Source organism: Scardinius erythrophthalmus (assembly GCF_964197995.2).
Source record: "Scardinius erythrophthalmus genome assembly, chromosome: 3".
Lineage (NCBI taxonomy): Eukaryota > Metazoa > Chordata > Actinopteri > Cypriniformes > Leuciscidae > Scardinius > Scardinius erythrophthalmus.
In genome coordinates this window covers 49,092,148-49,114,886 of record NC_138223.1, presented here as the reverse complement: position 1 = coordinate 49,114,886, position 22,739 = coordinate 49,092,148, and the positions used below count along the sequence as shown (strand labels likewise).

At 40.8% G+C, this 22,739-nt stretch overlaps 1 protein-coding gene across 1 annotated transcript in view; it reads right to left on the bottom strand.

The window, feature by feature from the left end:
- The window catches only part of LOC308688228 (GTPase IMAP family member 8), a 276,763-nt gene that overhangs the window by 42,203 nt on the left and 211,821 nt on the right, over positions 1-22,739 (bottom strand). The window contains exon 5 of the transcript XR_014029849.1: positions 2,395-2,543. The gene's annotated coding sequence lies outside the window, so the exon portion shown is untranslated. The remainder of the gene's footprint in view (positions 1-2,394; positions 2,544-22,739) is intronic.

Below are 22,739 nucleotides of genomic sequence, written 5' to 3'. Positions count from 1 at the left end.
ATGTGTGTTTCCTTTATAGCCTCCTTTGTATTTTCAGTCCGGTGCTAGTTCGTTTGTCTAAGTTCCTGTTTCTTGTCCATAGTATTTTTGCCTTGTTAGTATTTGTTCTGGTTGTTCCCCCACGTGGGAGTTTTGTTTATACTTTGTATTTTGTTTGGTTGGTTAATTAAAATTCTTACCTTTGTTTTCCTGCAATTGAGTCCTCGTTTATGTTTTCTGATTATCTCGTGACAGAACGAACTAGCCTAGAATGAGGACTCAGCGGAAAACATCATACCAGTCACCAGGCTCTTCGATTACCTGTCCTCAATATGAACGGGTTATGAAATTCAACGTGTTGGTTTCACTCCATCAAGAGGGCATGAATATCCGAGACTTTGCCCTAAGATTCAATTCAGCGGCTGAGGGACTGAGCCTGGGGAAGACGGCCCTTAAGGACCTGTTTAATTTTGCACTTGACAAACCACTCAGTGCAATGGAGATGGAGGTACTAAAGGAGTTCGACTTCTGGGGTTTCATCAATGCTCTGGATCCTGAGAGGAAACTTCCAGAGTGGCCAGCCATTGTATTCCCAGTGGCAGGGTTGCCTGCATTGTCTCGTACTGATCAGCACAGAAGGAAGACTTCCTCCATGCCTGTTCCGGTGGTCCCAGTGCCGGTGGTCCCAGTGCCGGTGGTCCAGAGTCCGGTAGCTCCAAAACACAGGAGGAGGAGAAAGGCTCCCTCCGTAACTGTTCATGTCATGTCTGCCCAGCCAGAGACTGTTCACGTCACGTCTGCCGAGCCTGTGTCTTCCGACAAGATGGCCGCCGCCGAGCCTGTTCACGTCATGCCTGCCGAGCCTGTGTCTTCGGACAAGATGGCCGCCACTGAGCCTGTTAACGTCACATCTGCCGAGCCTGTGTCTTCGGAGAAGATGACCGCCGCCGAACCTGTGTCTTCAGACAAGATGGCCGCTCCTGAGCCGGTGGTGTCTGTTCCTGAACCTGAGCCGGTGTCTGTGTCTGTTCCTGAGCCGGTGGTGTCTGTTCCAGTTCCTGAGCCGGTGGTCTCTGTTCCTAAGCTGGTGGTGTCTGTTCCAGTTCCTGAGCAGGTGGTGTCTGTTCCAGTTCCTGAGCCGGTGGTGTCTGTTCCAGTTCCTGAGCCGGTGGTGTCTGTTCCAGTTCCTGAGCCGGTGTCGTCTGTTCCAGTTCCTGAGCCGGTGGTGTCTGTTCCAGTTCCTGAGCCGGTGGTGTCTGTTCCAGTTCCTGAGCCGGTGGTGTCTGTTCCAGTTCCTGAGCCGGTGTCGTCTGTTCCAGTTCCTGAGCCGGTGGTGTCTGTTCCAGTTCCTGAGCCGGTGGTGTCTGTTCCAGTTCCTGAGCCATTGGGGTCTGTTCCTGAGCTGGTGGTGTCTGTTCCAGTTCCTGAGCCGTTGGTGTCTGTTCCAGTTCCTGAGTGGGTGGTGTCTGTTCCAGTTCCGGAGCTGTTGGTGTCTGTTCCAGTTCCCGAGCCGTTGGTGTCTGTTCCAGTTCCTGAGCCGGTGGTGTCTGTTCCAGTTCCTGAGCCGGTGGTGTCTGTTCCAGTTCCTGAGCCGGTGGTGTCTGTTCCGGTGCCATGGCCACCTGAAGGGTCGTCTCCTCCCTGGACGCCCGAGGGGTCGTCTCCGCCCTGCCAGCCCGATGTGCAATCTGTTCCGCCCTGGTCGTCTGCACGACCTGTTCCACCCTGGCCGCCTACACAGCCTGCTTCGCCCTGTAGGCCTGCACTACCTGGTTTAACCCTCCCATCCCTCCCTGGCCTTCTAGGACTTTTTGCCGCTATGCGATTATGGACTGGTTTGGGTTCCCTTCCTGTTTTAATGTTTCTGATGTGGTTGTCTGGTCTGTTTGTTTTCTTGTGTGTTTTTGGTTTTGTTTGATGTCCCTGACTTGGGGACGCCAGGTGGCGTCCCCTTTGAGGGGAGGTAATGTCATGGTTCTGTCACTTCTGCTTTTGTTATTATTTCTGTGTGGTGACAGAGCTGTGACATTTCCTGTCTGTCTCGTGTTTTGTTAGTTAGTTTCATGTGAGCACATGGCTCTTGATTATTCCTGTGCCATGTGCTTTCTGTCTAATTGTTAGCTCCTCCCTTCTCGTTATTTGTTTAGTAATTAACATTCCTCACCTGTTGTCTCGTTACCCTCATGTGTGTTTCCTTTATAGCCTCCTTTGTATTTTCAGTCCGGTGCTAGTTCGTTTGTCTAAGTTCCTGTTTCTTGTCCATAGTATTTTTGCCTTGTTAGTATTTGTTCTGGTTGTTCCCCCACGTGGGAGTTTTGTTTATACTTTGTATTTTGTTTGGTTGGTTAATTAAAATTCTTACCTTTGTTTTCCTGCAATTGAGTCCTCGTTTATGTTTTCTGATTATCTCGTGACAAAGTCCTGTTTGTGCTATATAGAGTGAATTTACACCTTTGCCATTAATATGTTTATAAGCAACTGAAAAAAGCAAAAATGTCAGGGCATGTCAGAACATCTCAAGGGCCCCAAAAACACCCCAGACCCCAGAGGGTTAAGGAACGTTACTATCAGTTTCAGGTCTAGGGGCAGGAAAGGAAAGGAAGGTAACAAAAGTTTCGGCGAGAGAGTGAGAGAACTCCCATCTCCAGGTCCCAGGACAAAAGCACAAATTACAAGGACACCAGTTTATAAAGTAAAAAGATTTCACGAGTTTCATTTTAACATAATCAATGGGATATAAAGATAGGACTTCAGGAGGGGAAACGGCCAAAATAACAAACAAACAAAATTCTTACTAAATGTTTTTTAGAATTAACTTACCTAGCTTCAAAAGTAAATTCGATCACCAATATTAAACAGCATATAAACCAAAAGTGTCAAATGTTACTGAATGAAATGTCTACCCAGGATGAGCTGTAGGAGCATTAGGGGTGTTGATGGACTCAATCTACTCCATGTTTCGATCATCGTTCTGAATTTGATCCAGATCTTTTGCTCAGCTTTTTGCTCAAAATGTTGCTTTTTTATGAAACTTATACACATTTAAGTGTTGATTAAAAAAGAATGCATGAAGCTAGAAGAAAAGGGGGCTCCAGAAACCTGGTTGGGAACATCTTTTATTTTACTGACCGTGTTGTGCTGAGGCCATTTTTTGTAGTCACTTAATCACTCCTCTTCTTATCTCAGTGCCAGTGATCGCAGTATTTCTGTATAGATAAAAATAACACAAAGACTGAACATGTAGGTAAACATTTAGATAGGTCGTAGGTAAACATTCTCTACAACAATTGATTTAATGAGCTTATAATATGACAAAAGTACTTAATAAAAAAAAATTAAAAAAAACTTTAGTTCTGTTAGACGTCTACAGAAGTTCTTATTGAGAATTAACAGAGGTTTAGATGTTGATGTTTTATTGAAATTTTATTCTTCAGCAATTTTTTTTTGCAACAATTCTGCATTGATGACAGTCAAGTGACTACATTAAAGTGGTTTAAACAACTGCTCTTTCTGTTTAGCTGACTTATGGAATTGAAACATTATTGAAAAGAAAGTAGTAAACTCAACTGATGTGATAACTATCACTTGTAACACTGAAGCAGGGCCGGCCCGAGGCATAAGCGAACTAAGCGGCTGCTTGGGGCCCCCTCGCCACCAGGGGGCCCCCAAGCGAGTTTTTTTTTTTTTTTTACATATTAATTAAATTAAACAAGCGACATAAATAAATGAATGGATTAATAATTCAAAACACGAAAATTCTGATTTCATGATCAATATACCTGCCTACAACTGCTGCTGTGTCTGCCAGTGTTTGAGTCATGCGCATACCCTCGCGTGCATAAACAATTCGTGCGTAAAGTCACGGTATAGTTAAGCCATGTCACAAAAATTTTATTTGATCAATGATTTATCCTTTAAATTTAATGATATTCAGAACAGAACAAGAATAAAAAAATAACTATAAACAAGCCAAAACGAAATAATTTAAAGCGAAAGTGAAAGCGGCGTTGGTCTCACGTATCTCTCTCATTATAATCAAAATGTTTCAACATTCGCGATGGATTTGGATGGTAAACTTTTCTTTATTATAGCCTTTGTACTACACTCACGTTCCAATATCGAGGGAAAAAAAAACATTCTCTTCACATGTGCAAAAATGTGCTTGAAATCCAATATTGAAGGAAAAAATCATTCTCTTCACATGCGCAAAAATGTGCTTGGAAACGTCACAGTGGAGCAGTGCTTAGGCTACGCAGCGCTGAATGGTACGAATTGTAGTTTACTACTGACTATTTAAACAGAGCAGTGTAATTTTTATATGTTAGGTTGACTATTTTATTATTATATTTTATTACTGCTATAACAGGCTGCGATGTCTGGAATATGGTGTGTGTGTGTGTGTGTGTGTGTGTGTGTGTGTGTGTGTGTGAGGCACGGGCGCGATCGAACAGTGGAAACAAAAACAAACTCCGTCATGTTCATACAAGACATCATTCAAACTGCAAAGTGTTGCAAAACGTTGGAGGATATTTTGCAAATAATTTTTTTTAATATGTTTTGTTACAATTTGTTTTCAGAAGTTTCAAAGAGTAGCCTAAGTAAAAGAGTAAAGAAAAAGTTAAAACATTTTTATTTATTTTGTATTAATACGTAACCTCATTGTATTAATTTATAATGTAACATTATAGAGTGACATTGTGTCAATAATCGTCAAGCACAGGTGACCCCGCGTGGTGGGAGGGGGCCCCCAAATCAAATTCTGCTTAAGGCCCCCAAAAGGCTCGGGCCGGCACTGCACTGAAGTGATCTGTGTGAGATTGCCCAAAACTTCTTCTAAAATAAAAAGTTGAGACATATAGACAAACACTCATCATGCAAACCTCAAAACTGGTTAAAATTAAAGAAAAAATCATCAAATACAAATAGAAAATAATCCAGGTGCATGATTTATTCATGCCACAATGCATGCTGGGAGTTATGAATGAGTCTTGTATGCTGATGAAACATTTCCCCATTGTTGAGTTTCATATGCTGATTGTTGATGTTTGTGAGTGTCAAACTAACCCTGTTGTTATTAACTTCATGCTTAAGTCATGTTTTCATTTTTCAACAAATCTGATTTTGGTAATCTGGTCACTGAACACATAGCCAGATAAAATCTACTACATTTTTGTCCTTTTTGCAACTTCAGAGTCGTCACTAATGCTCACATTGAACACTGTGTTAGTGAAACACAAGGGATTTGCTGTGTATCATCCAACTGTATGCCATTTTAAGTCAGAACATTTGTGATCCTTAATATTTAAAGGACATTCGAAGAATTTTAAAACAATGTTTTCTGCCAACATTATGAGAACATTCATCAAATACTAATTGCATTTTTTGATGATTTCATGAAGATTGTTTTGAAAGTGTTTAATTCTAAAGCTTACATAAACTTTACATACATTTAAGAGAAAACTTACTATGGAACAATAACTATGGGACAGGCTACAAAACTTTCCCACGTTCCAAGGGTGTTCTTTTGAAAGAGCAAACACAACATTATTCATTTGAAGTTCGTTGTCATTCTAATGTTTAAAGGATGTTTCAAGAAAGTTGTTATAACGTTTTCTTCCAACATTATGGCGACATTTAAAGAACCTTCTACAAACAATGTATAAATAATTTTTGTGCAAACCTTTTGAGAACATTATTAAAGACCAAATAACATTGAAGAAACACTTTATTAAAGGTCCCGTATTATGCCCCTTTTCACAAGATGTAAAATAAGTCTCTGATGTCCCCAGAGTGTGTATGTGAAGTTTCAGCTCAAATACCCAACAGATCATTTTTTACAGCATGTTTAAAGGGATACTTCAGGATTTAGCATTAAGCTTTGTATTAGTAGAAAACCTGTAGTATTTTCGAATTACCATGCTTTCCACCCTCATATCCCCCTGAGACGAGAGATTTATGTATTTTCTGTCTGGAAAAAATCCTCTGATGACGCAAAATGATGATTCATTCATTCAAAATCATCATTTTGCGTCATCGGAGGATTTTCTGGCCAGAGGCTAAAGACTACAGCCAGTAGATGGCGTTGTTCCGCATGTTTTCAGCCCGCCCATATGAGGGTTGGATCTCACTCACAGAATGTACACAGTATCAGCCGTCTTTCTTTGGAAGCTAAGCTAGCAGGCTCTTGTTCTGTGGAGAAAGCTGAATAGTAGGAGAAAGCTGAGTAAGTAGGGGTTACCATCCTCCTTTTCCCGGACTTGTCCGGCCGTCGAGATCGTTCAAAATGTACGGGATTCAGCTTTTGCGTTCTGCGGTCGCCATTCATTGTTTACATGCACACCTTTTGTTTCAATCTAACTGAATTCATTCCGATTGGTGAGTCTGAATGTAGTGTTTACATGAACACTAAACAAGTGATCGGTTGATGTGCGTTTTACCATTGCTAAGAAAATTCCCGCTCCTCCGTAAGAGATGCGAGACCCGGCAGTAATCAGTAATGACAGTAATCAGTAATGACGCCACCAGCCTCGCGCAGTTCTCCCGCGGCCATCAGCCTCGTCCTGCTCGCCACAGTAAACATGATGAATGGCGACTGTAGAACACAAAAGCCGAATCCCGGACATTTTGGGCTATCTCTAAATCCCTGGCAAACTCATCACGTAGGCTAGCCTTGTTGTTTGTTTTCAACTGCGCTCCCTTACCGGTAGGCGTGGCCTCCTAAGGCAGCGAAGCAAGTGCATTCTGGGAGTTGTTGTCTTTCATCCACATAAGCCAAAAATACATTTTCTGGGTTTTCTCAGTCTAGAAAGCTCCAAATTAAAAAAAATTCTTCACATTTCTTCTACTTAAATGACCTCTTTTAAATACACATTCATCTTCCCAGAGGTGAAGTATCCCTTTCAATTTTCATTTTTTGGGGCTCAGAAAAATGCGCTGTTTTAGTGTGTGCCCTTTAAATGCAAATAAGCTGCTGCTGGACGACCCAGGGGGCGGAGCTTCATGAGCTCACGCTCAGTCTCTCAGGACTTTCATCTCACGGAATGATGATAATATCAGAAACTCTCAGTAACGGCGTTCATTTCGAGTAGGACAATAATGCCTACAGAGTCAGAGTGCTGTATAGAGATGAAACAGGTATAGTTAAGTAGTTTAATTACGGTTATTATAACGTATTTGTCATCTGCTTGTACGTATCCATTATTTATTAATAGCCTACAAGTCTGCTGTCTGATTGATGATCAAACATATACTGATGAGTTTAATAAAGTTTATTGTACATCACACAAAAGATGAAGCGTAAGTTTTACTTCAGAAAATCACCGTAAGAGCTGAGTAAACACAGTAAGTTATTAGAAGTGTGCAAGTACATAAACGAATTTCGGTAGAGTTGAGGGAGCATTCCTGTGGGCAGAGGTTAGTCAAAAAACGGTTCTAGTGACGTCATTAAAGAAGGAAGTAGTAGAGGGATGTAGTCCAAACGAGCCGTTCGATGTAGGCGACTTCTGTTAAATAAAATATCTCGCTTGGCATTGAACTTTGAGCTTTATAATTTTACAGATATTATTTATGCTCTAACAGAAACATTACACACTAACTAAAGTTTGAAACATGGGATCACGAAGAACGGGACCTTTAATGTTACTGGAAGAATGTTTGTTCATAACTTTGAAAGAACCTTAACGTTAGCCAAAGTTATGAGAACATTGAGTCAGTAACAGTGGCGGCTGGTGATAATTATTTTTGGGGGGGCGCATTTTTTTTTTTTTTTTGGGGGGGGGGGGGGATACAAAGCAGAAACTAAAAAGCTATTTTGATCTCTTTTTATTTACATTTCAGACCAACAAAGTAGTAACAAAAAGCATGTTTCCTACTTGAACATAATGTTGCTCTCCTTTATACAGACCCTTTCCAAAAATTAGAATATCATGGAAAAGTTAAATTATTTTAGGAATTCTTCAATGTGAAACTAATTTTATAAAAAAGGCTGATTGCTTGCAAAGTGAGATATTATAAGCATTGATTTGTTATAATTTTGATGATTATGGCTTACAGCTTATGGAACCCACGAAATCAAAATTTTTGAAAATTAGAATATTACATGAAATCACACTGTAGTAGTTACACAGTAATCCCATGGTCATTGAACCAGGTTTTGGTTATTTTGGCAGTGTGGGCAGGTGAAAATCCTGCTGAAAAATGAAAATCATCTTCATCTTCATAAAGCATCTTCATAAAGCTTTTCTGCTGAGGGAAGCCTGACGTGCTCTAAATGTCCTGGTAGACGGCTGCATTGACTCTGGACATCCAGGACATTAGAGCACTTCATGCTTCCTTCAGCAGAAAAGCTTTATGAATTGCATGGCATCTACTTTGTATTCTTCATAAAGCAATGTTCTATGCATTTGTCCCTGTCAAATAAATATTAAATAAATTAAACTCATGCTAACTTAGTGTTTAGCTAACTTAGTGAAGATTATTACCAGACAAAAAGACGACATACGTTATATGTAAAAAAAAACTGCACATTGAAACATATGTTTGCGATGTCTGCCATCATATTCCGGTCTCTCTTCAACGTCTCATAAGTTAGCATTTGTTTGTTGAAACGTGGCTGTTGTACTGCGATGCCCACCGTGTCAGAGCTCATCTGCTGTCAGTCAATCCTGCATCACCATGGCGCACACATTACCATGCTTCGTCCTCTGTCACTTGCCTGCTGCTGGATGTGTAAATCTGGTTGTTCCGGTCCGAGATCCTTAATCTTTTTTTTTTTTTTCTTCAAGCGAAAGTATTGAGAAAGGGTTTTTTTGTAAATAAATAACAGAATTTGGATTAACTGCTGCCATTGCGTAATAAAAAGTGATCAGCGTAGTAGCAGGCAAGGATGGTTATTTTCCGCCGCGTACAGTTGAATGACAGGTGACGAGAACCAATCAGATTGGATAAAATAACATGTATCCAATTATGATTGGCCAGGGACGCAACGACTTGCGCCCCGAGGAGGATCTTTAAGAAACCAATCAGAGACCAGCTTCAGGTCACATGCTGCCCGAGAATTTGTGTACTCACAGACACCCATGTGTCCGGCGTCCCTCGCCCATGAAACGTATTGAAAAACATAGTAAATAGTTAATCGGTTAAAGACAGTTTTTATTACATTCTGAGGCTCTTACTACCAGCCAGCACATGAGTAAACTATTATTTTATTTTTTTTATTTCATTTTAATATAATGTTTTTACACATGTTAATTTCTGAAATGTTGATGGGGGCGGCGCCCCAGCGCCCCCTATGGACAAGCCGCCACTGGTCAGTAATCAAGGAATTAAAGTTAGCCTAGAGATGCTTTATGTTGTAAACCAAAGTACAGTTTTAAATTTAAAAAAGTAAGAATTGACAACAACAACAACAACAAACATTTACAAAACTAAGGTGTATTAAAAGGATTATAGGCCTATGGGGAAAATAAGATAACATTTCATGTCAGGAAACATAGTGATGTAATGGTAATTAGTAGTTGAAAAACATTTGACTCAATTATTATTATGTTTCTTTCATATTTCCTTATTGTAGTTATGCGTGACTTGTATGTGAAAGTATTACCTTTGCTCGGTCTGTCTCTTCCTGTGTGTGAATGTGATCTCTTCAATACAGGTAACCATGGGCTTCACTCTGTTTTGTCATAAGCTTAACTGATTAAACGACAGTTCTTGCTGACACTTTCAAATGACCAAATAAAGGATAATGCCGCTCTCATTGTCGAGATTATGTAAACAATTTAAAGTGACGATGGTGTTTCAAAAAGGACAAACAGTCTTTATCTTGAGTCTTTATTTAGCCAATACTCACTAGATATGCAGCGAACCACCGCAACTGTGGACGAGCGCTAGACCAGAGCGCGCACGTCAAGAGAACGTTGCGCTATTTCCACCTGCCACTAATAACAGCCACAACGAAGCGCTCAGATTGAGCATTGAAACAACTAGTTAAAGCACCGGACGACAATTTAAATGAATAATTAAAGATGCCCATTATGCACGTCGCAAAGCGCGAGCTGGCCCAACAGTGGGAAGGCAAATGTCCATACGCGCCCCACCCTTGTTTACCAGGTGTGTGTGTGTGTGTGTGTGTGTTAGAGCTCATTATTCGAATGGGAAAGAGAAACTGAAAGTTACGTTGATGTTATATCAGTATCAGAGATATAATCTTTATCCAGCTTACATCGTCTAAGCCTGTGATAAGTAATGCTAAACATTAAAATAATGAAATGCTGTAGGCCCAATTAAATGATGTAGGCTACACCGTGAACAAATGTCTATAAATGACGATAGTTTAATTGAATACGTGTATAATACAACCAAGTGCAATTGATAAATATTACGGTATTATTAATTTAGTTAAATAGTCATTTAAAAGTGCTAAATAAATCGGATGTGTTAGATAAATACCATGACTGACATTTGCACTTCACAACACACAATGGGCCTGTCCATTATTTTGTTTACATGTAAATGTATTTAAACAAACTTTTACCTGCTGTATGTTTCATCTCGAACCAAACAGCTGAATGCATAAGTTTGCATACAACCACTTTGTCTCCTTATGACCCCCTTGCAGAATTTAACAAATATGAAAAATAAAATAGCACATAGCCTACTCTTTCTCATAGATGTGTGGTACGGTACGCCACTGATTTCAGCTGATAAATATTGCATAATCCCAGTCCAGATATTTTCTGTGGTTTGTTCTAGTCTGTCCACTGGGTGGCGTTTGTCTCTGCTTTTCTCTACAAGGTAATGTGAGATTACTGTAAATATGATCACGTGATTTCCCTGATGTAGACATGGATCCTCCCTTACCGAACCAAAATATATTTCCATGTATTTATGATTAATATACTGAAAAATATATGAAGACCAATATTGCATTATTTATTACAATATATTGAATAATAAGTCAAGTCAAGTCAACTTTATTTATATAGCGCTTTTCACAATACATATTGTATCAAAGCAGCTTCACAGTATTAAATAAAATAGTACATCAGTGTTTGTTTCTAGTGTAAAACGTCCACGTTTGGTAATGCTGATCAATAGTATTGTTGATTGATTAATTAAATTAAGTATCCCCAACTGAGCAAGCCAAAGGCAACAGTGGCAAGGAACCGTAAAACTCCATCACGTGACCTAATGGAGAAAAAAAAAACCTTGGGAGAACCCAGGCTCAGTCGGGGGCCAGTTCTCCTCTGGCGTTTATGAACTAGAGGCCGGATTTAACTGTACGATTAAAAATATTATATGAATGCCTGGCTGAAGAGATGCGTCTTTAATCTAGTTTTAAACTGGGAGAGCGAGTCTGAGCAACGAACAGTATCTTGAAGACTATTCCAGAGTTTTGGAGCTAAATGTGAAAATGATCTCCCTCCTTTGGTGGATCTGGATATCCTAGGTATGACCAAAAGCCTCGAATTTAGTGACCTTAAAGAGCGTGATGGATTATAGGGCGATAGAAGATCCGTTAAATAGACTGGAGCTAAGCCGTTTAGGGCTTTATAAGTCAGTAGCAATACCTTGTAATTAATACGGAACTTTATAGGTAACCAATGTAGTGATGATAAAATTGGTGTTATATGGTCAAATTTTCTTGATCTAGTAAGAACTCTAGCTGTGGCATTTTGGACTAACTGTAGCTTGTTTATTGAGGATGCAGGACAACCATCTAATAAAGCATTACAGTAATCTAGTCTCGAGATCATGAACGCATGAACTAACTTTTCTGCATCAGAAACAGATAGCATATTACGTAGCTTAGCAATGTTTCTAAGGTGGAAAAAGGCTGTTTTTGTAACATGTGGAATATGATTTTCAAAAGACAGGTTGCAGTCAAGTATAACACCCAGGTCTTTTACTGTAGAGGATAAAGTAACAGGACATCCTACTATGTTAAAGTTGTATTGCAAGAGGTTTTGTGGGCATTTTTTTGAACCGATAAGTATTACCTCTGTCTTGTCTGGATTTAATAAAAGAAAATTGCGCGTCATCCAATCTTTTATATCTTTAACACACTCTGTCAATTTGGATAATTAAGCGTTTTCATCCGGCCGTGATGAAATATATATTTGAGTGTCATCAGCATAACAATGGAAACGTACTCGGTTACTAACGTAACCTCGGTTCACTCTAGAAGAGGGAACGAGTACTGCGTTTTTGTAAAAACGCTACGGGAAAAACTATTTTTTCACGAAATACTGAAGCAAAAAATTATCCTTAATTTTCCATATATGCAAAGCGCGTTGCAGCAGTACACAGCTATGGCGAGACAGCTTGCTCGCTCATTGGCTGTTCTGCGGCAACTGCATAAGCCTATCGAGCGAGGCCTGAAGTGACGTCAGGCCAATGTGACATTTGAGGCGGGGAGCGCGCTTATTACAGCGGGCAGAACGCTCATCCTCGACCCTACTACAGTGCTTAACTGAGTGAGGGAGGGCTGAGAAAGTCTCGTGGGACTCATGCTGTCTGCGAGTAAATGTGGGCGGGAAACGGGCACATTCACTGCTTTGGACGCGCTGCCTGCCTGAGCAGAGCGAGTGCGCACAGGTCCCGTTTTTACAGAGAGCCTGTGATCTGTGAGACAGTGTTCGTGGGCACTGGGAAGTGGGCACTTTTACTATGTTGGAAGCGCAATCGACCTGAGTCAATTTTATGTGCGCGAGCCCTCAGTGTAGGGCTGTGCCTGTGTGTAGGGATGGGCACTGGGCAGTGGGCATCAACGCTACATTTATAGCACCATCGGCCGTGGCCGGGACAACAGAAAACCTGTGATCTGTGTGACATAGTGTTCGTGGGCACTGGGAAGTGGGCACTTTTACTATGTTGAAAGCGCAATCGACCTGAGTCGATTTTATGTGTGCGAGCCCTGAGTGTAGGGCTGTGCTTGTGTGTAGGGATGGGCACTGGGCAGTGGGCATCTGCTCTACACCTGAAGTACCATCGGCCGCGGCCACGATTTTATTTATTTAAATTATTTTATGAAGCGCGAGTTCTACCGAGGGGGAAGTGCACTGATCACAGCGGACAGAATGCCTGCGCTCGACCCCGCTGCGGTGTTTAACCGAGCAAAGGAGGGCTGGGCGAGTCCCGTAGGACATATAATGGCCGTGAGTAAGTGTGGGCGCGGGAGAGCGGGCACAGTTACTGCAATGAGTGCACTGTCTGCCTGAGCAGAGTGAATGCACACAGGTTTCGTCTTTACAGAAACCACAAGGCATGCAGAACATAGTGTTTGTGGGCACTAGGCAGTGGGCACGTTCACTATGTTGTGTGCGTGATCGACCCGAGTCGAATATATGAGCGCGGGCCCTGTGTGAAGGGCTGTGCTAATGTGTAGGGATGGGCACTAGGCAGTGGGCATCTTCTCTACACATATAGCATCATCGGCCGTGGCTTCGGTAGAAGTCCGGCCATATACCACGTGCTCGTGGGCTGCAAAAAACACGTCTGCAGTTGCCTCTCGGGGAACAAACAGAGTGATTTGCATTCGGCGGCATAAATATTATCTGCCGGCAGACCCGGGATTCGAACTCGGATCCCCCGCGCGGAAGGCTAAGAATCTACCACTGGACCACAGTGAAGATAATCAAGGCTGAGTTATAAGGTGGGATTGAGGATTGAACGTTTACAATTGTGGTTCTGATGTTTTCTATTTTCTCAGTGAAAAAATTCATGAAATCATTACTACTAAACTGTAACGGAATATTTTGTTCAGGTGACGCTTGTTTATTTGTTAGTCTAGCCACAGTGTTAAATAAAAACCTAGGATTGTTTTGGTTATTTTCTATTAGTTTGCGGAGGTGCTCAGCCCTGGCTACTTTTAGAGCCTTTTTATAACGTGACGTACTGTCTTTCCAAGCGATTCTAAAAACCTCTAAATTAGTTTGTTTCCATTTACGCTCTAAATTGCGGGTTTCTCTCTTTAGAACACGCGTAGTATTGTTGTACCATGGTGCTTTAATTTTCTCTCTAACCTTTTTTAGTGTAATAGGTGCAACAATATCCAATTTTCCAGAGAGAATGGTGCTCATAGTGCTAGTTAATTCCTCAAGTTCATCTGTTTGTTTGGGTTCACTGAGCAGCTGAGACAGATCCGATAAGCAATTTGAAAAATTATCTGTGGTGGATGGAAGGATTGTTCTGCCTAATCGATAACGCGGCGCAGCATGATACATTACAGGGGTCCATAATATGCAAGTTACCATGTAATGGTGAGTTACATCATCACTTTGTGGAATGATATCTATATCGGTTGGATCGGTTCCATGTGATATAATTAAATCGAGTGTATGATTAAAACGATGAGTTGGTCCGGTAACGTTTTGCTTAACCCCAAAGGAGTTTAATAAATCTGTAAACGCAGCCCTAACGCATCATTTTGATTATCTACGTGTATGTTAAAATCTCCTACAATTAATGCTTTATCGACATTGACCAATAGGTCTGAGAGAAAATCTGCAAATTCTTTTAGGAAATCAGCGCCAGGGGGCGGTCTATATACGGTAGCCATGGCTAAAGATAATAGGCATGTTTTTCTAGCATCTAAGAGCGTAACATTTAGTACAAGTACTTTAAATGAAATAAACTTATAACCCGTTTTCTGAGTAACACTAAGAAAATCTCTATAGATTGTTGCAATACCGCCGCCACGACCAATCAGACGGGGCTCATGCTTATAGGAGTATCCTGATGGAGTAGACTCATTTAGACCGAAATAATCATTTGGTTTAAGCCAGGTTTCAGTAAGTACATCGATGCTATTATCTGTGACTATTTCATTTACAATAACTGCCTGAGGTGTGAGTGATCTAATGTTTAAAAGACCTAGCTTTAGAAATTGTTTTTGTTTACTAATAGCAACATTTTCTGTTTTAATAACAATTAGATTTTTCCTAGATCCTGCAGTAGATTTATTATTTGATCGCACTAAACGAGGAATAGACACAATTTCTATGCAATGTTCTACACTAGTATTTATATCAGTTAATTTGGTGCAGCAGAGACTATGATTTGGACTTTTGGTTACTAGTCAAAAGGTATTTAACATTTTGGAGATGTTATCCGCTCCGAATCTGCTTGTGTGTAAGCCATCAGCACGGAAAAGCCTAGGACGCTCCCAAAACAGATTCCAATTATTTACAAAGAGCAGTTTCTGCTCATTGCACCATGACGTTAACCATTCATTTAGCGCGAATAATCTACTAAACTTGTCATGTCCTAGACGGTACGTGGGAAGCGGTCCTGACACAATGATCGTTATATCAGGCGATGTGCTGCGTACCGTATCGATCAGATTCCTGAAGTCTTTCTTCAGAACTTCCGTCTGGCGCAGCCTGATGTTGTTCACTCCCGCATGCAGGACCACAGTTCCGACGCGCTCGTTCAGAATTTCGGGAACGCGAGCAGCGATTTCAGAAACACGAGCACCAGGAAAGCAGTGACTGTGCACCTTACTTTTACCTAACGTAGCATGGACGTGCCGAACGATGGAATCGCCGATGATCACAGCATCGCGTTCTGTTTCGCGAAGAGGGGAGAAGCGGTTTTGTGTGGATAACTCGAAAACCGGGAGGGTCGGAGAGAGTCTTGGTCTAGACCTGACTCGCGTCTTCCGCTGCGGAAATATCCAGGCTTCGTGGTGGCGTGTTGGAGCCGGAGTGAACGAGACCATGGCTGATCGCGACCTCTGCGCTCGGGACCGATGCTGAGTAACGCACGGAGTAGACGAGGTCGGAATCAGCGGGTTAGTAACGTTAATCTCTGATTTGTGTGCATCGGCGCGTGATGTTTCAGGAGCTAATCGCCGGTCTATCAGTTCGGCTTGTCTCACTAAAAGGTCGTGGATCTGTTTCTCAACAGCTTCCAGCTCAGACTGCACCGCGTGCAGCTCAAATGTGTCCTCACCTGCACCAAAAGGTAGACTACTTGCATCTGATATATTCGCCATTTTAACAGATGGACAGTAAGTTAGCAACTACGCTACCAGTGATGCTATCAATATTAATACTAATTTATGACTGAAGTCTTAGATATAATCCGTCTTTTTAGTGGTACAGGTGTAGAGTAGACGCACGATGGGTGAAAAATGTTTGTGAGTGAGTGTTGAGAAGACACGTTCAGCCGTGATCCACGGACGTAACCTATAGGAGTATCCGGCGTTGGATCACTAATAGGCTTGAGACGCGTCTGCTCAACAGTCCGCGTTGTAACTATGAGGTTTGAGCAGTAGTGCTTCTCAGTGAGGAAAAGTAGAAAATGTTTGTTGTAAGTAAGTTTAAAGAGTAAAATCAAGAATTATAAATCAAATTGATGGAGCTCCAAAGACAACAACGCGTTCAGACACGACGCATGCGCATTCGACAACTGGAAGTTGACCTCACTAATTCAAAAAGTCTGTAAGTAATAAGTAATTGCTGCTTTTCATATTTCATATATTGGAAAATATATTTACAATACATTTACACTGTAAAATGTCATTGAAAACATGTGGAAAAAGATTGCTAATAGCAAAGATGCTAATCTATGCAAATACACAAATATACAGCTTTGAATGTCATTAAGGAATATTCTGGGTTCAATACAAGTTAAAGGGTTAGTTCACCCAAAAATGAAAATTCTGTCAGTAATTACTCACCCTCATGTTGTTCCAACCCTGTAAGACCTTCGTTCATCTTCGCAACACAAATTCAGATGTTTTTGATTAAATCTGAGAGCTGGATCACTCCTCCATAGGCTTCTAAGGGACTGAAACTTGCTGGCCCAGAAAATGTATTAAAGACATCGTTAGTCCAAGTGACTCCAGTGGCTCAATCTTAAGTTTATAAAGCGACGAGAATACTTTTTGTGCGCAAAAACAAACAAAAGAACGACTTTATTCCACTTTTCATTTCCTTCTCTCTGGGTCTCGAGTATTTTCATGTAGTGTTTAAGCGTAGCGCGTCTGTGTTGTACGTCTATATATAACTATATAGGACTATATTAACCTCACTCGTATGAATTTGTGCGATTTGTCTGACTCCCAGTGATAGGGAGTAGGTCATTCGTAGGAATTCATTACAATACAATATTTCATGTATATATAAAATATGTAAAATTTAGCAAAAAGAACCGTGTTGTGCTGTTTTTTTTTTTGTTTTTTTTGGTCACTTAATCACTCTTCTTATCTCAGTGCCAGTGATCGCAGTATTTCTGTATAGATAAAAATAACACAAAAACTGAACTTGTAGGTAAACACTTAGATAGGTTGTAGGTAAGTGTTTTTTTACAAATGACAAAAGAGAACTCAATAAAATTAAAAAAATATATATTTCTGTTAGACGTCTACAGAAGTTTAGAGGTTTAACAGAGGTTTAGATGTTAATGTTTTATTGAAATTTTAATCTTCAGGAATTTTTACATTTTTGCAACAATTCTGCATTGATGACAGTCAAGTGACTACATTAAAGTGGTTTAAACAACTGCTCTTTCTGTTTAGCTGACTTATGGAATAGAAGCATATATTTTTATATATATTTATTCAACTGAAACTTAACTGAATAAATAAAATAAACAATAACACAGTTTGTTGGAAGTTTGTTGATGCAATTATTAATTATTTTTGTTTAAAAATGCATTAAATCATAAAATGATGTGATACTATGACTATGAAAGGGGTCAGCTCTGGCCTTTTTTTAATAGTGCAGTCATTTAAATAAAGTAAATCATGAATTCAAATATGCACTGAAAAGGGCGAGTTTTGATTTTAATTCACAGTGGAAGATCTGAGGAATATTTTGGTGGATAAAACTGGATCAGGAAAGAGTGCAACATGAAACACCGTGGAGAGATGCGTTTAGAGTTGGTTCCTGCCCTGTTTCTACAAGTAAACACTGTGAGAAACATAAGGGAAATGTGGACAACAGAAACATCTCAGTGATGGAAACACCAGGACTGTTTCACACGTCCATCACATGTGATGAAGATCTGAAGGCTGAGATTGGGTAGAGTTTGAGTTTGTCTGCTCCTGGTCCTCATGTGTTTCTGCTGGTCATCAGACTCGGGAGATTCACAGATGAGGAGCAAAACACAGTCAAATGGATTCAGAAGAACTTTGGAGAAGAAGCTAAGAGATTTACTATGCTTCTGTTCACTGGAGCTGATCAGTTAGACAAACCAATAGAAGAATTCCTACAGGAGAACCAAGAGCTGATGAAGGTAGTGGATGAATGTGAGGGGAGATATCATGCCTTCAATAATGAGAAGAGTGAGGATTGAAATCAAGTCTCTGAACTACTGGAGAAGGTCAACAACTCAATAGTGCAAACCACATGTGACCATATGGACCCCCAGACGTGAATGAATCTTTATATTCAGATAAATACACAAAATACAAAATTTGCTGGGGGAAATAAAGCAGTTGAATGTGGGAGAACCTTTCTTTTTTTTTTTTTTTTTTTTTTTTTTTGCTATACCAACACTGAAATTAATGAAGTATGTTTCTTTATGACCGAGGGAGAAAAAAAAATCAATAGATCAAATCAAACTCATGAGCAACATGCAAAGAAGAAGAAGCATCAACCAACCTCTTCTAAGTAAGTATTAAAACCATGCCAACATCAATGTGTCCATTTATCTATCTGTCTGATCTTTCAATCAATCCACATACCTTCTGTCAATCATATTTGCATTGTCAGGTGTGAATATTGTTCTGTTGGGTAAGACTGGATCAGGAAAGAGTGCGTCAGGAAACACCATCATAGGTGGAGATAGAAGACCATTTAAAGAAAGCGTTCCTGCTTCATCTGTGACCAGGGTCTGTACAGCAGCACACACAGAGCTGGACGGGCAAACAGTCACTGTCATCGACACTGTAGGACTCCCTGATACTGGTGATCAAACTGGGTGAGACATTCACACAGGAGAGCAGGAATGTTGAGAAACGGATCCAGAATAATGTTGGTGCACTTAAATCACACAATAGTGCTCTTTACTCACATAGATCTGTTACATGAGACAATAGAGAGATATCTGAGCGAACCAATAAAAGAATGTAAATGCAAAAAGTAAATTATTGTACCCTACTCTTCTCATGTAAAAAATAAAATCAAAATCAAACTGAATTATTTGAAAATAAAGTAATTAATAATTGAATAATGAAATTTGTAAATAAAAAAAGTCATATCAGTATGTATCAAGTGCATTATGCTGTTGTAAGAGTGTGACCTGTAGGTGGCGCTGTTAATGAACTTTATCACACTGTCAAGGGGGAAACTTTTAAAACTATGCATTTAACTTTTCATCACTATACATATCTACATCACTATACATATGTACATCATATACTTCACTTTTTGCTTTTATTAATTTATTCTGTAATAAAATTACTATAGAAAGCAAAAAATATATATACACTGCAGCTACATCGTCATTGTGCCATGCTGTGGTGAGAAATGTCAAATGGAGAAAAAAAATGTATGCACTATACAAACAATTTATTTTTTAAATTAAACAAAATAACTTGTTTATATATTTATGGATTGTTTATGGATTATGATGCTAGTATATTGGAGATTGAAAGTACAACTTAAAATTGTAATGTATTTAGCAAATGTCACATACACAGTGGTAAATATTAGGCTATTCTCTGACTTAATTATTTTTTTAGACTCTTCAATTTCTGTAAGATCAACAGTATCAGATCAACAAATAGACACACAATTTGTTGAAAAAGATAACTGACCTATTAGTATGAGTGATTTTTGTTGTAAGAAGTAAATCTGTTTGTTTTTTTGTTCATATAGCTCCTCCAGTTAGAACTGTCCTCTCTTAACAGGACTCAAAAACCCAGGCCGTTCACATGGGATGCAGGCGCTCTAACAAGGAGGATAAAGACCGCAGTCTCTCGCGTCATTCGCTACAGCGCCTCTTGAGGTCAGGGGAGTGAGGTTTATACGCACAGCGACTACTAGCCTATATATATATATATATATATATGAAGAGTTCAGATGCAAAAACCTCTAAGTGTCATCTAAAATTTTCTTCTAGAATGACCATTTTTATCAAGCTTGTATATTTAAGTTCAATAATTTCACTTAAATGGCAATGCAAATTACCTATTAATTGTCATTTAAGTGAAATTACGTAACTTAAATACACAAGCTTTATAAAAATGATCATTCTAGAAGAAAATTTCAGGTGGCACTTAGAGGCTTTTGCATCTGAACTCTTCATATATATATATATATATATATATATATATATATATATATATATATATATATATATATATTATAGATGTAGATGTGTATCTCTTGTTGAAATTAATTAATTAAAATCCATTCAAACTCTACAAATTGTTGTTTCTTACAGTTTGTAAGAAGTTAGATTTTAGTCTGTTCCAATTAGATTTGCATGTTAGTTGTTAATTAGTTCAACAAACCATTCTTTATTTACATTAAATTGTTTTAGTCATGGACTGACCTAAACTAATTGCATTAATTTACTGTAACTGTAAAATAGAGGCATGAGAAGCTTCGCAACCTCGGCTTGCTGCGGAGGCCGAAATTCCAGCCCTCGGTGTTGCATAACGCCGGTAGCCGGGGGAAAGGACGACGTAAGCGGTGCGCGAGGAAACGGAAGCGCGGCAAGAGAGCGGGGGTCCATGCTAGGCTAAAAACAAAGCCTAGCCGGCCGGCTATCCCATCTATCTTGCTTTCGAATGTTTGTTCTCTGGACAACAAACTGGACATTATTCGGCTCTAGCAAACTTCGCAGCGGGAGTTTAGAGACTGTTGTGTCTTTATTTTCACAGAGACGTGGCTCAGCGACAGAGTTCCGGACGCCGCCATTCAGCTAGATGGGCTCGCCTCGTTTCGTGCAGACAGAAATGCATCTCTGTGCGGTAAGACTCGCGGAGGTGGCTTGTGTGTTTATATTAACACGGAATGGTGCAATAACTCTGTGCTAGTCTCTAGCTACTGCTCAGCGCTGGTAGAGATTGTGACTGTTAGGAGTCGACCTTTTTATTTACCACGGGAATTTACCTCTGTTATAGTAATCGGTGTTTACATTCCCCCAAGTGCAAATGCCAAGGAAGCGCTCGGTGAACTTTATGGGGCTATTAGCGAATTGCAGAATGCTTACCCTGATGGATTGTTTATTGTCGCTGGAGATTTCAATCATGCGAATCTCAAGTCAGTGCTTCCTAAATTCCATCAGTATGTGGACTTTGCAACGAGAGGGGCGAACATGCTTGATCTTGTTTACACAAACATCCCAGGCGCGTACCGGGCGGAGCCCCGCCCCCAACTCGGCTCAGACCACATCTCTGTTTTTCTTATTCCAGCATACAGGCCGATCGTCAGGCGCACAAAACCACTTCAAAAACAGGTGAAAATTTGGCCAGCAGGAGCCATCTATGCTCTCCAGGACTGTTTTGAGTATACTGACTGGCATATATTTAAAGAAGCTGCAACATATGACAACTCTACCAACTTGGAAGAATATACATTATCAGTGACCAGCTACATTAGTAAGTGCATTGATGATGTTACCTTCTCCAAGACCATCACCACACGCTCTAACCAGAAGCCGTGGATGACTGCGGAGGTGCGTTCCCTGCTGAACACACGTGACTCCGCCTTCAGAGTAGGTGATAAAGCGGCCCTTAGTACTGCAAGGGCCAAACTGTTCCGGGCCATCAGAGAGGCAAAGTGCATGCACGGTCGGAGAATCCTAACTCATTTCCAGGACAGCGGCGACACGCGGCGTATGTGGCAGGGAATCCAGGCCGTGACCAACTACAAGACACCATCAGTTGCCTGTGACAGGGATATTTCCCTCCCAGATGCGCTGAATAACTTCTATGCTCGGTTTGAGGCACAGAACGACGTGGTGGCGAGGAAGACCAACCTTGCTCCAAATGATCAGGTGCTCTGTCTCAACTCGGTCGATGTGAGGAAAACCTTATACAGAGTCAACCCGCGGAAGGCTGCGGGACCAGATAATATTCCAGGCAGGGTGCTCAGAGGATGTGCAGACCAGTTGGCGGATGTTCTTACCGACATCTTTAATATCTCTCTGAGCAGCGCCGTCGTTCCAACATGCTTCAAGGCAACTACCATCGTCCCCATAGCTAAGAAGTCTTCAGTGTCTTGCCTCAACGACTACCGTCCCGTTGCACTCACATCATGTATTATGAAGTGCTTCGAGAGGCTCGTCATGGGCCACATTAAGATCCAGCTGCCCGCCACACTAGACCCACTGCAGTTTGCGTATCGTCCTAACCGCTCAACCGATGACGCCATCGCCACCACTCTTCATCTGGCCCTCACTCACTTAGAAAAAAAGGACTCATATGTCCGATTGCTGTTCGTTGATTATAGTTCAGCATTTAATACAATCATTCCTCAGCATTTGATCGGGAAGCTGAAAGTACTGGGCCTGGATACCTCCCTCTGTAACTGGATCCTTGATTTCCTGACTGGGAGACCTCAGTCAGTCCGGATTGGGAACAACATCTCCACCACCACCATACTGAGCACTGGGGCCCCACAGGGCTGTGTACTCAGCCCACTGTTGTTCACTTTGCTGACTCATGACTGTGCAGCAAAGCACAGCTCGAACCATCTTATCAAGTTCGCTGATGATACGACCGTGGTGGGTCTCATCAGCCAGAACGACGAGTCAGCGTACAGAGAGGAGGTGCAGCGTTTAACGGACTGGTGTAGAGTCAA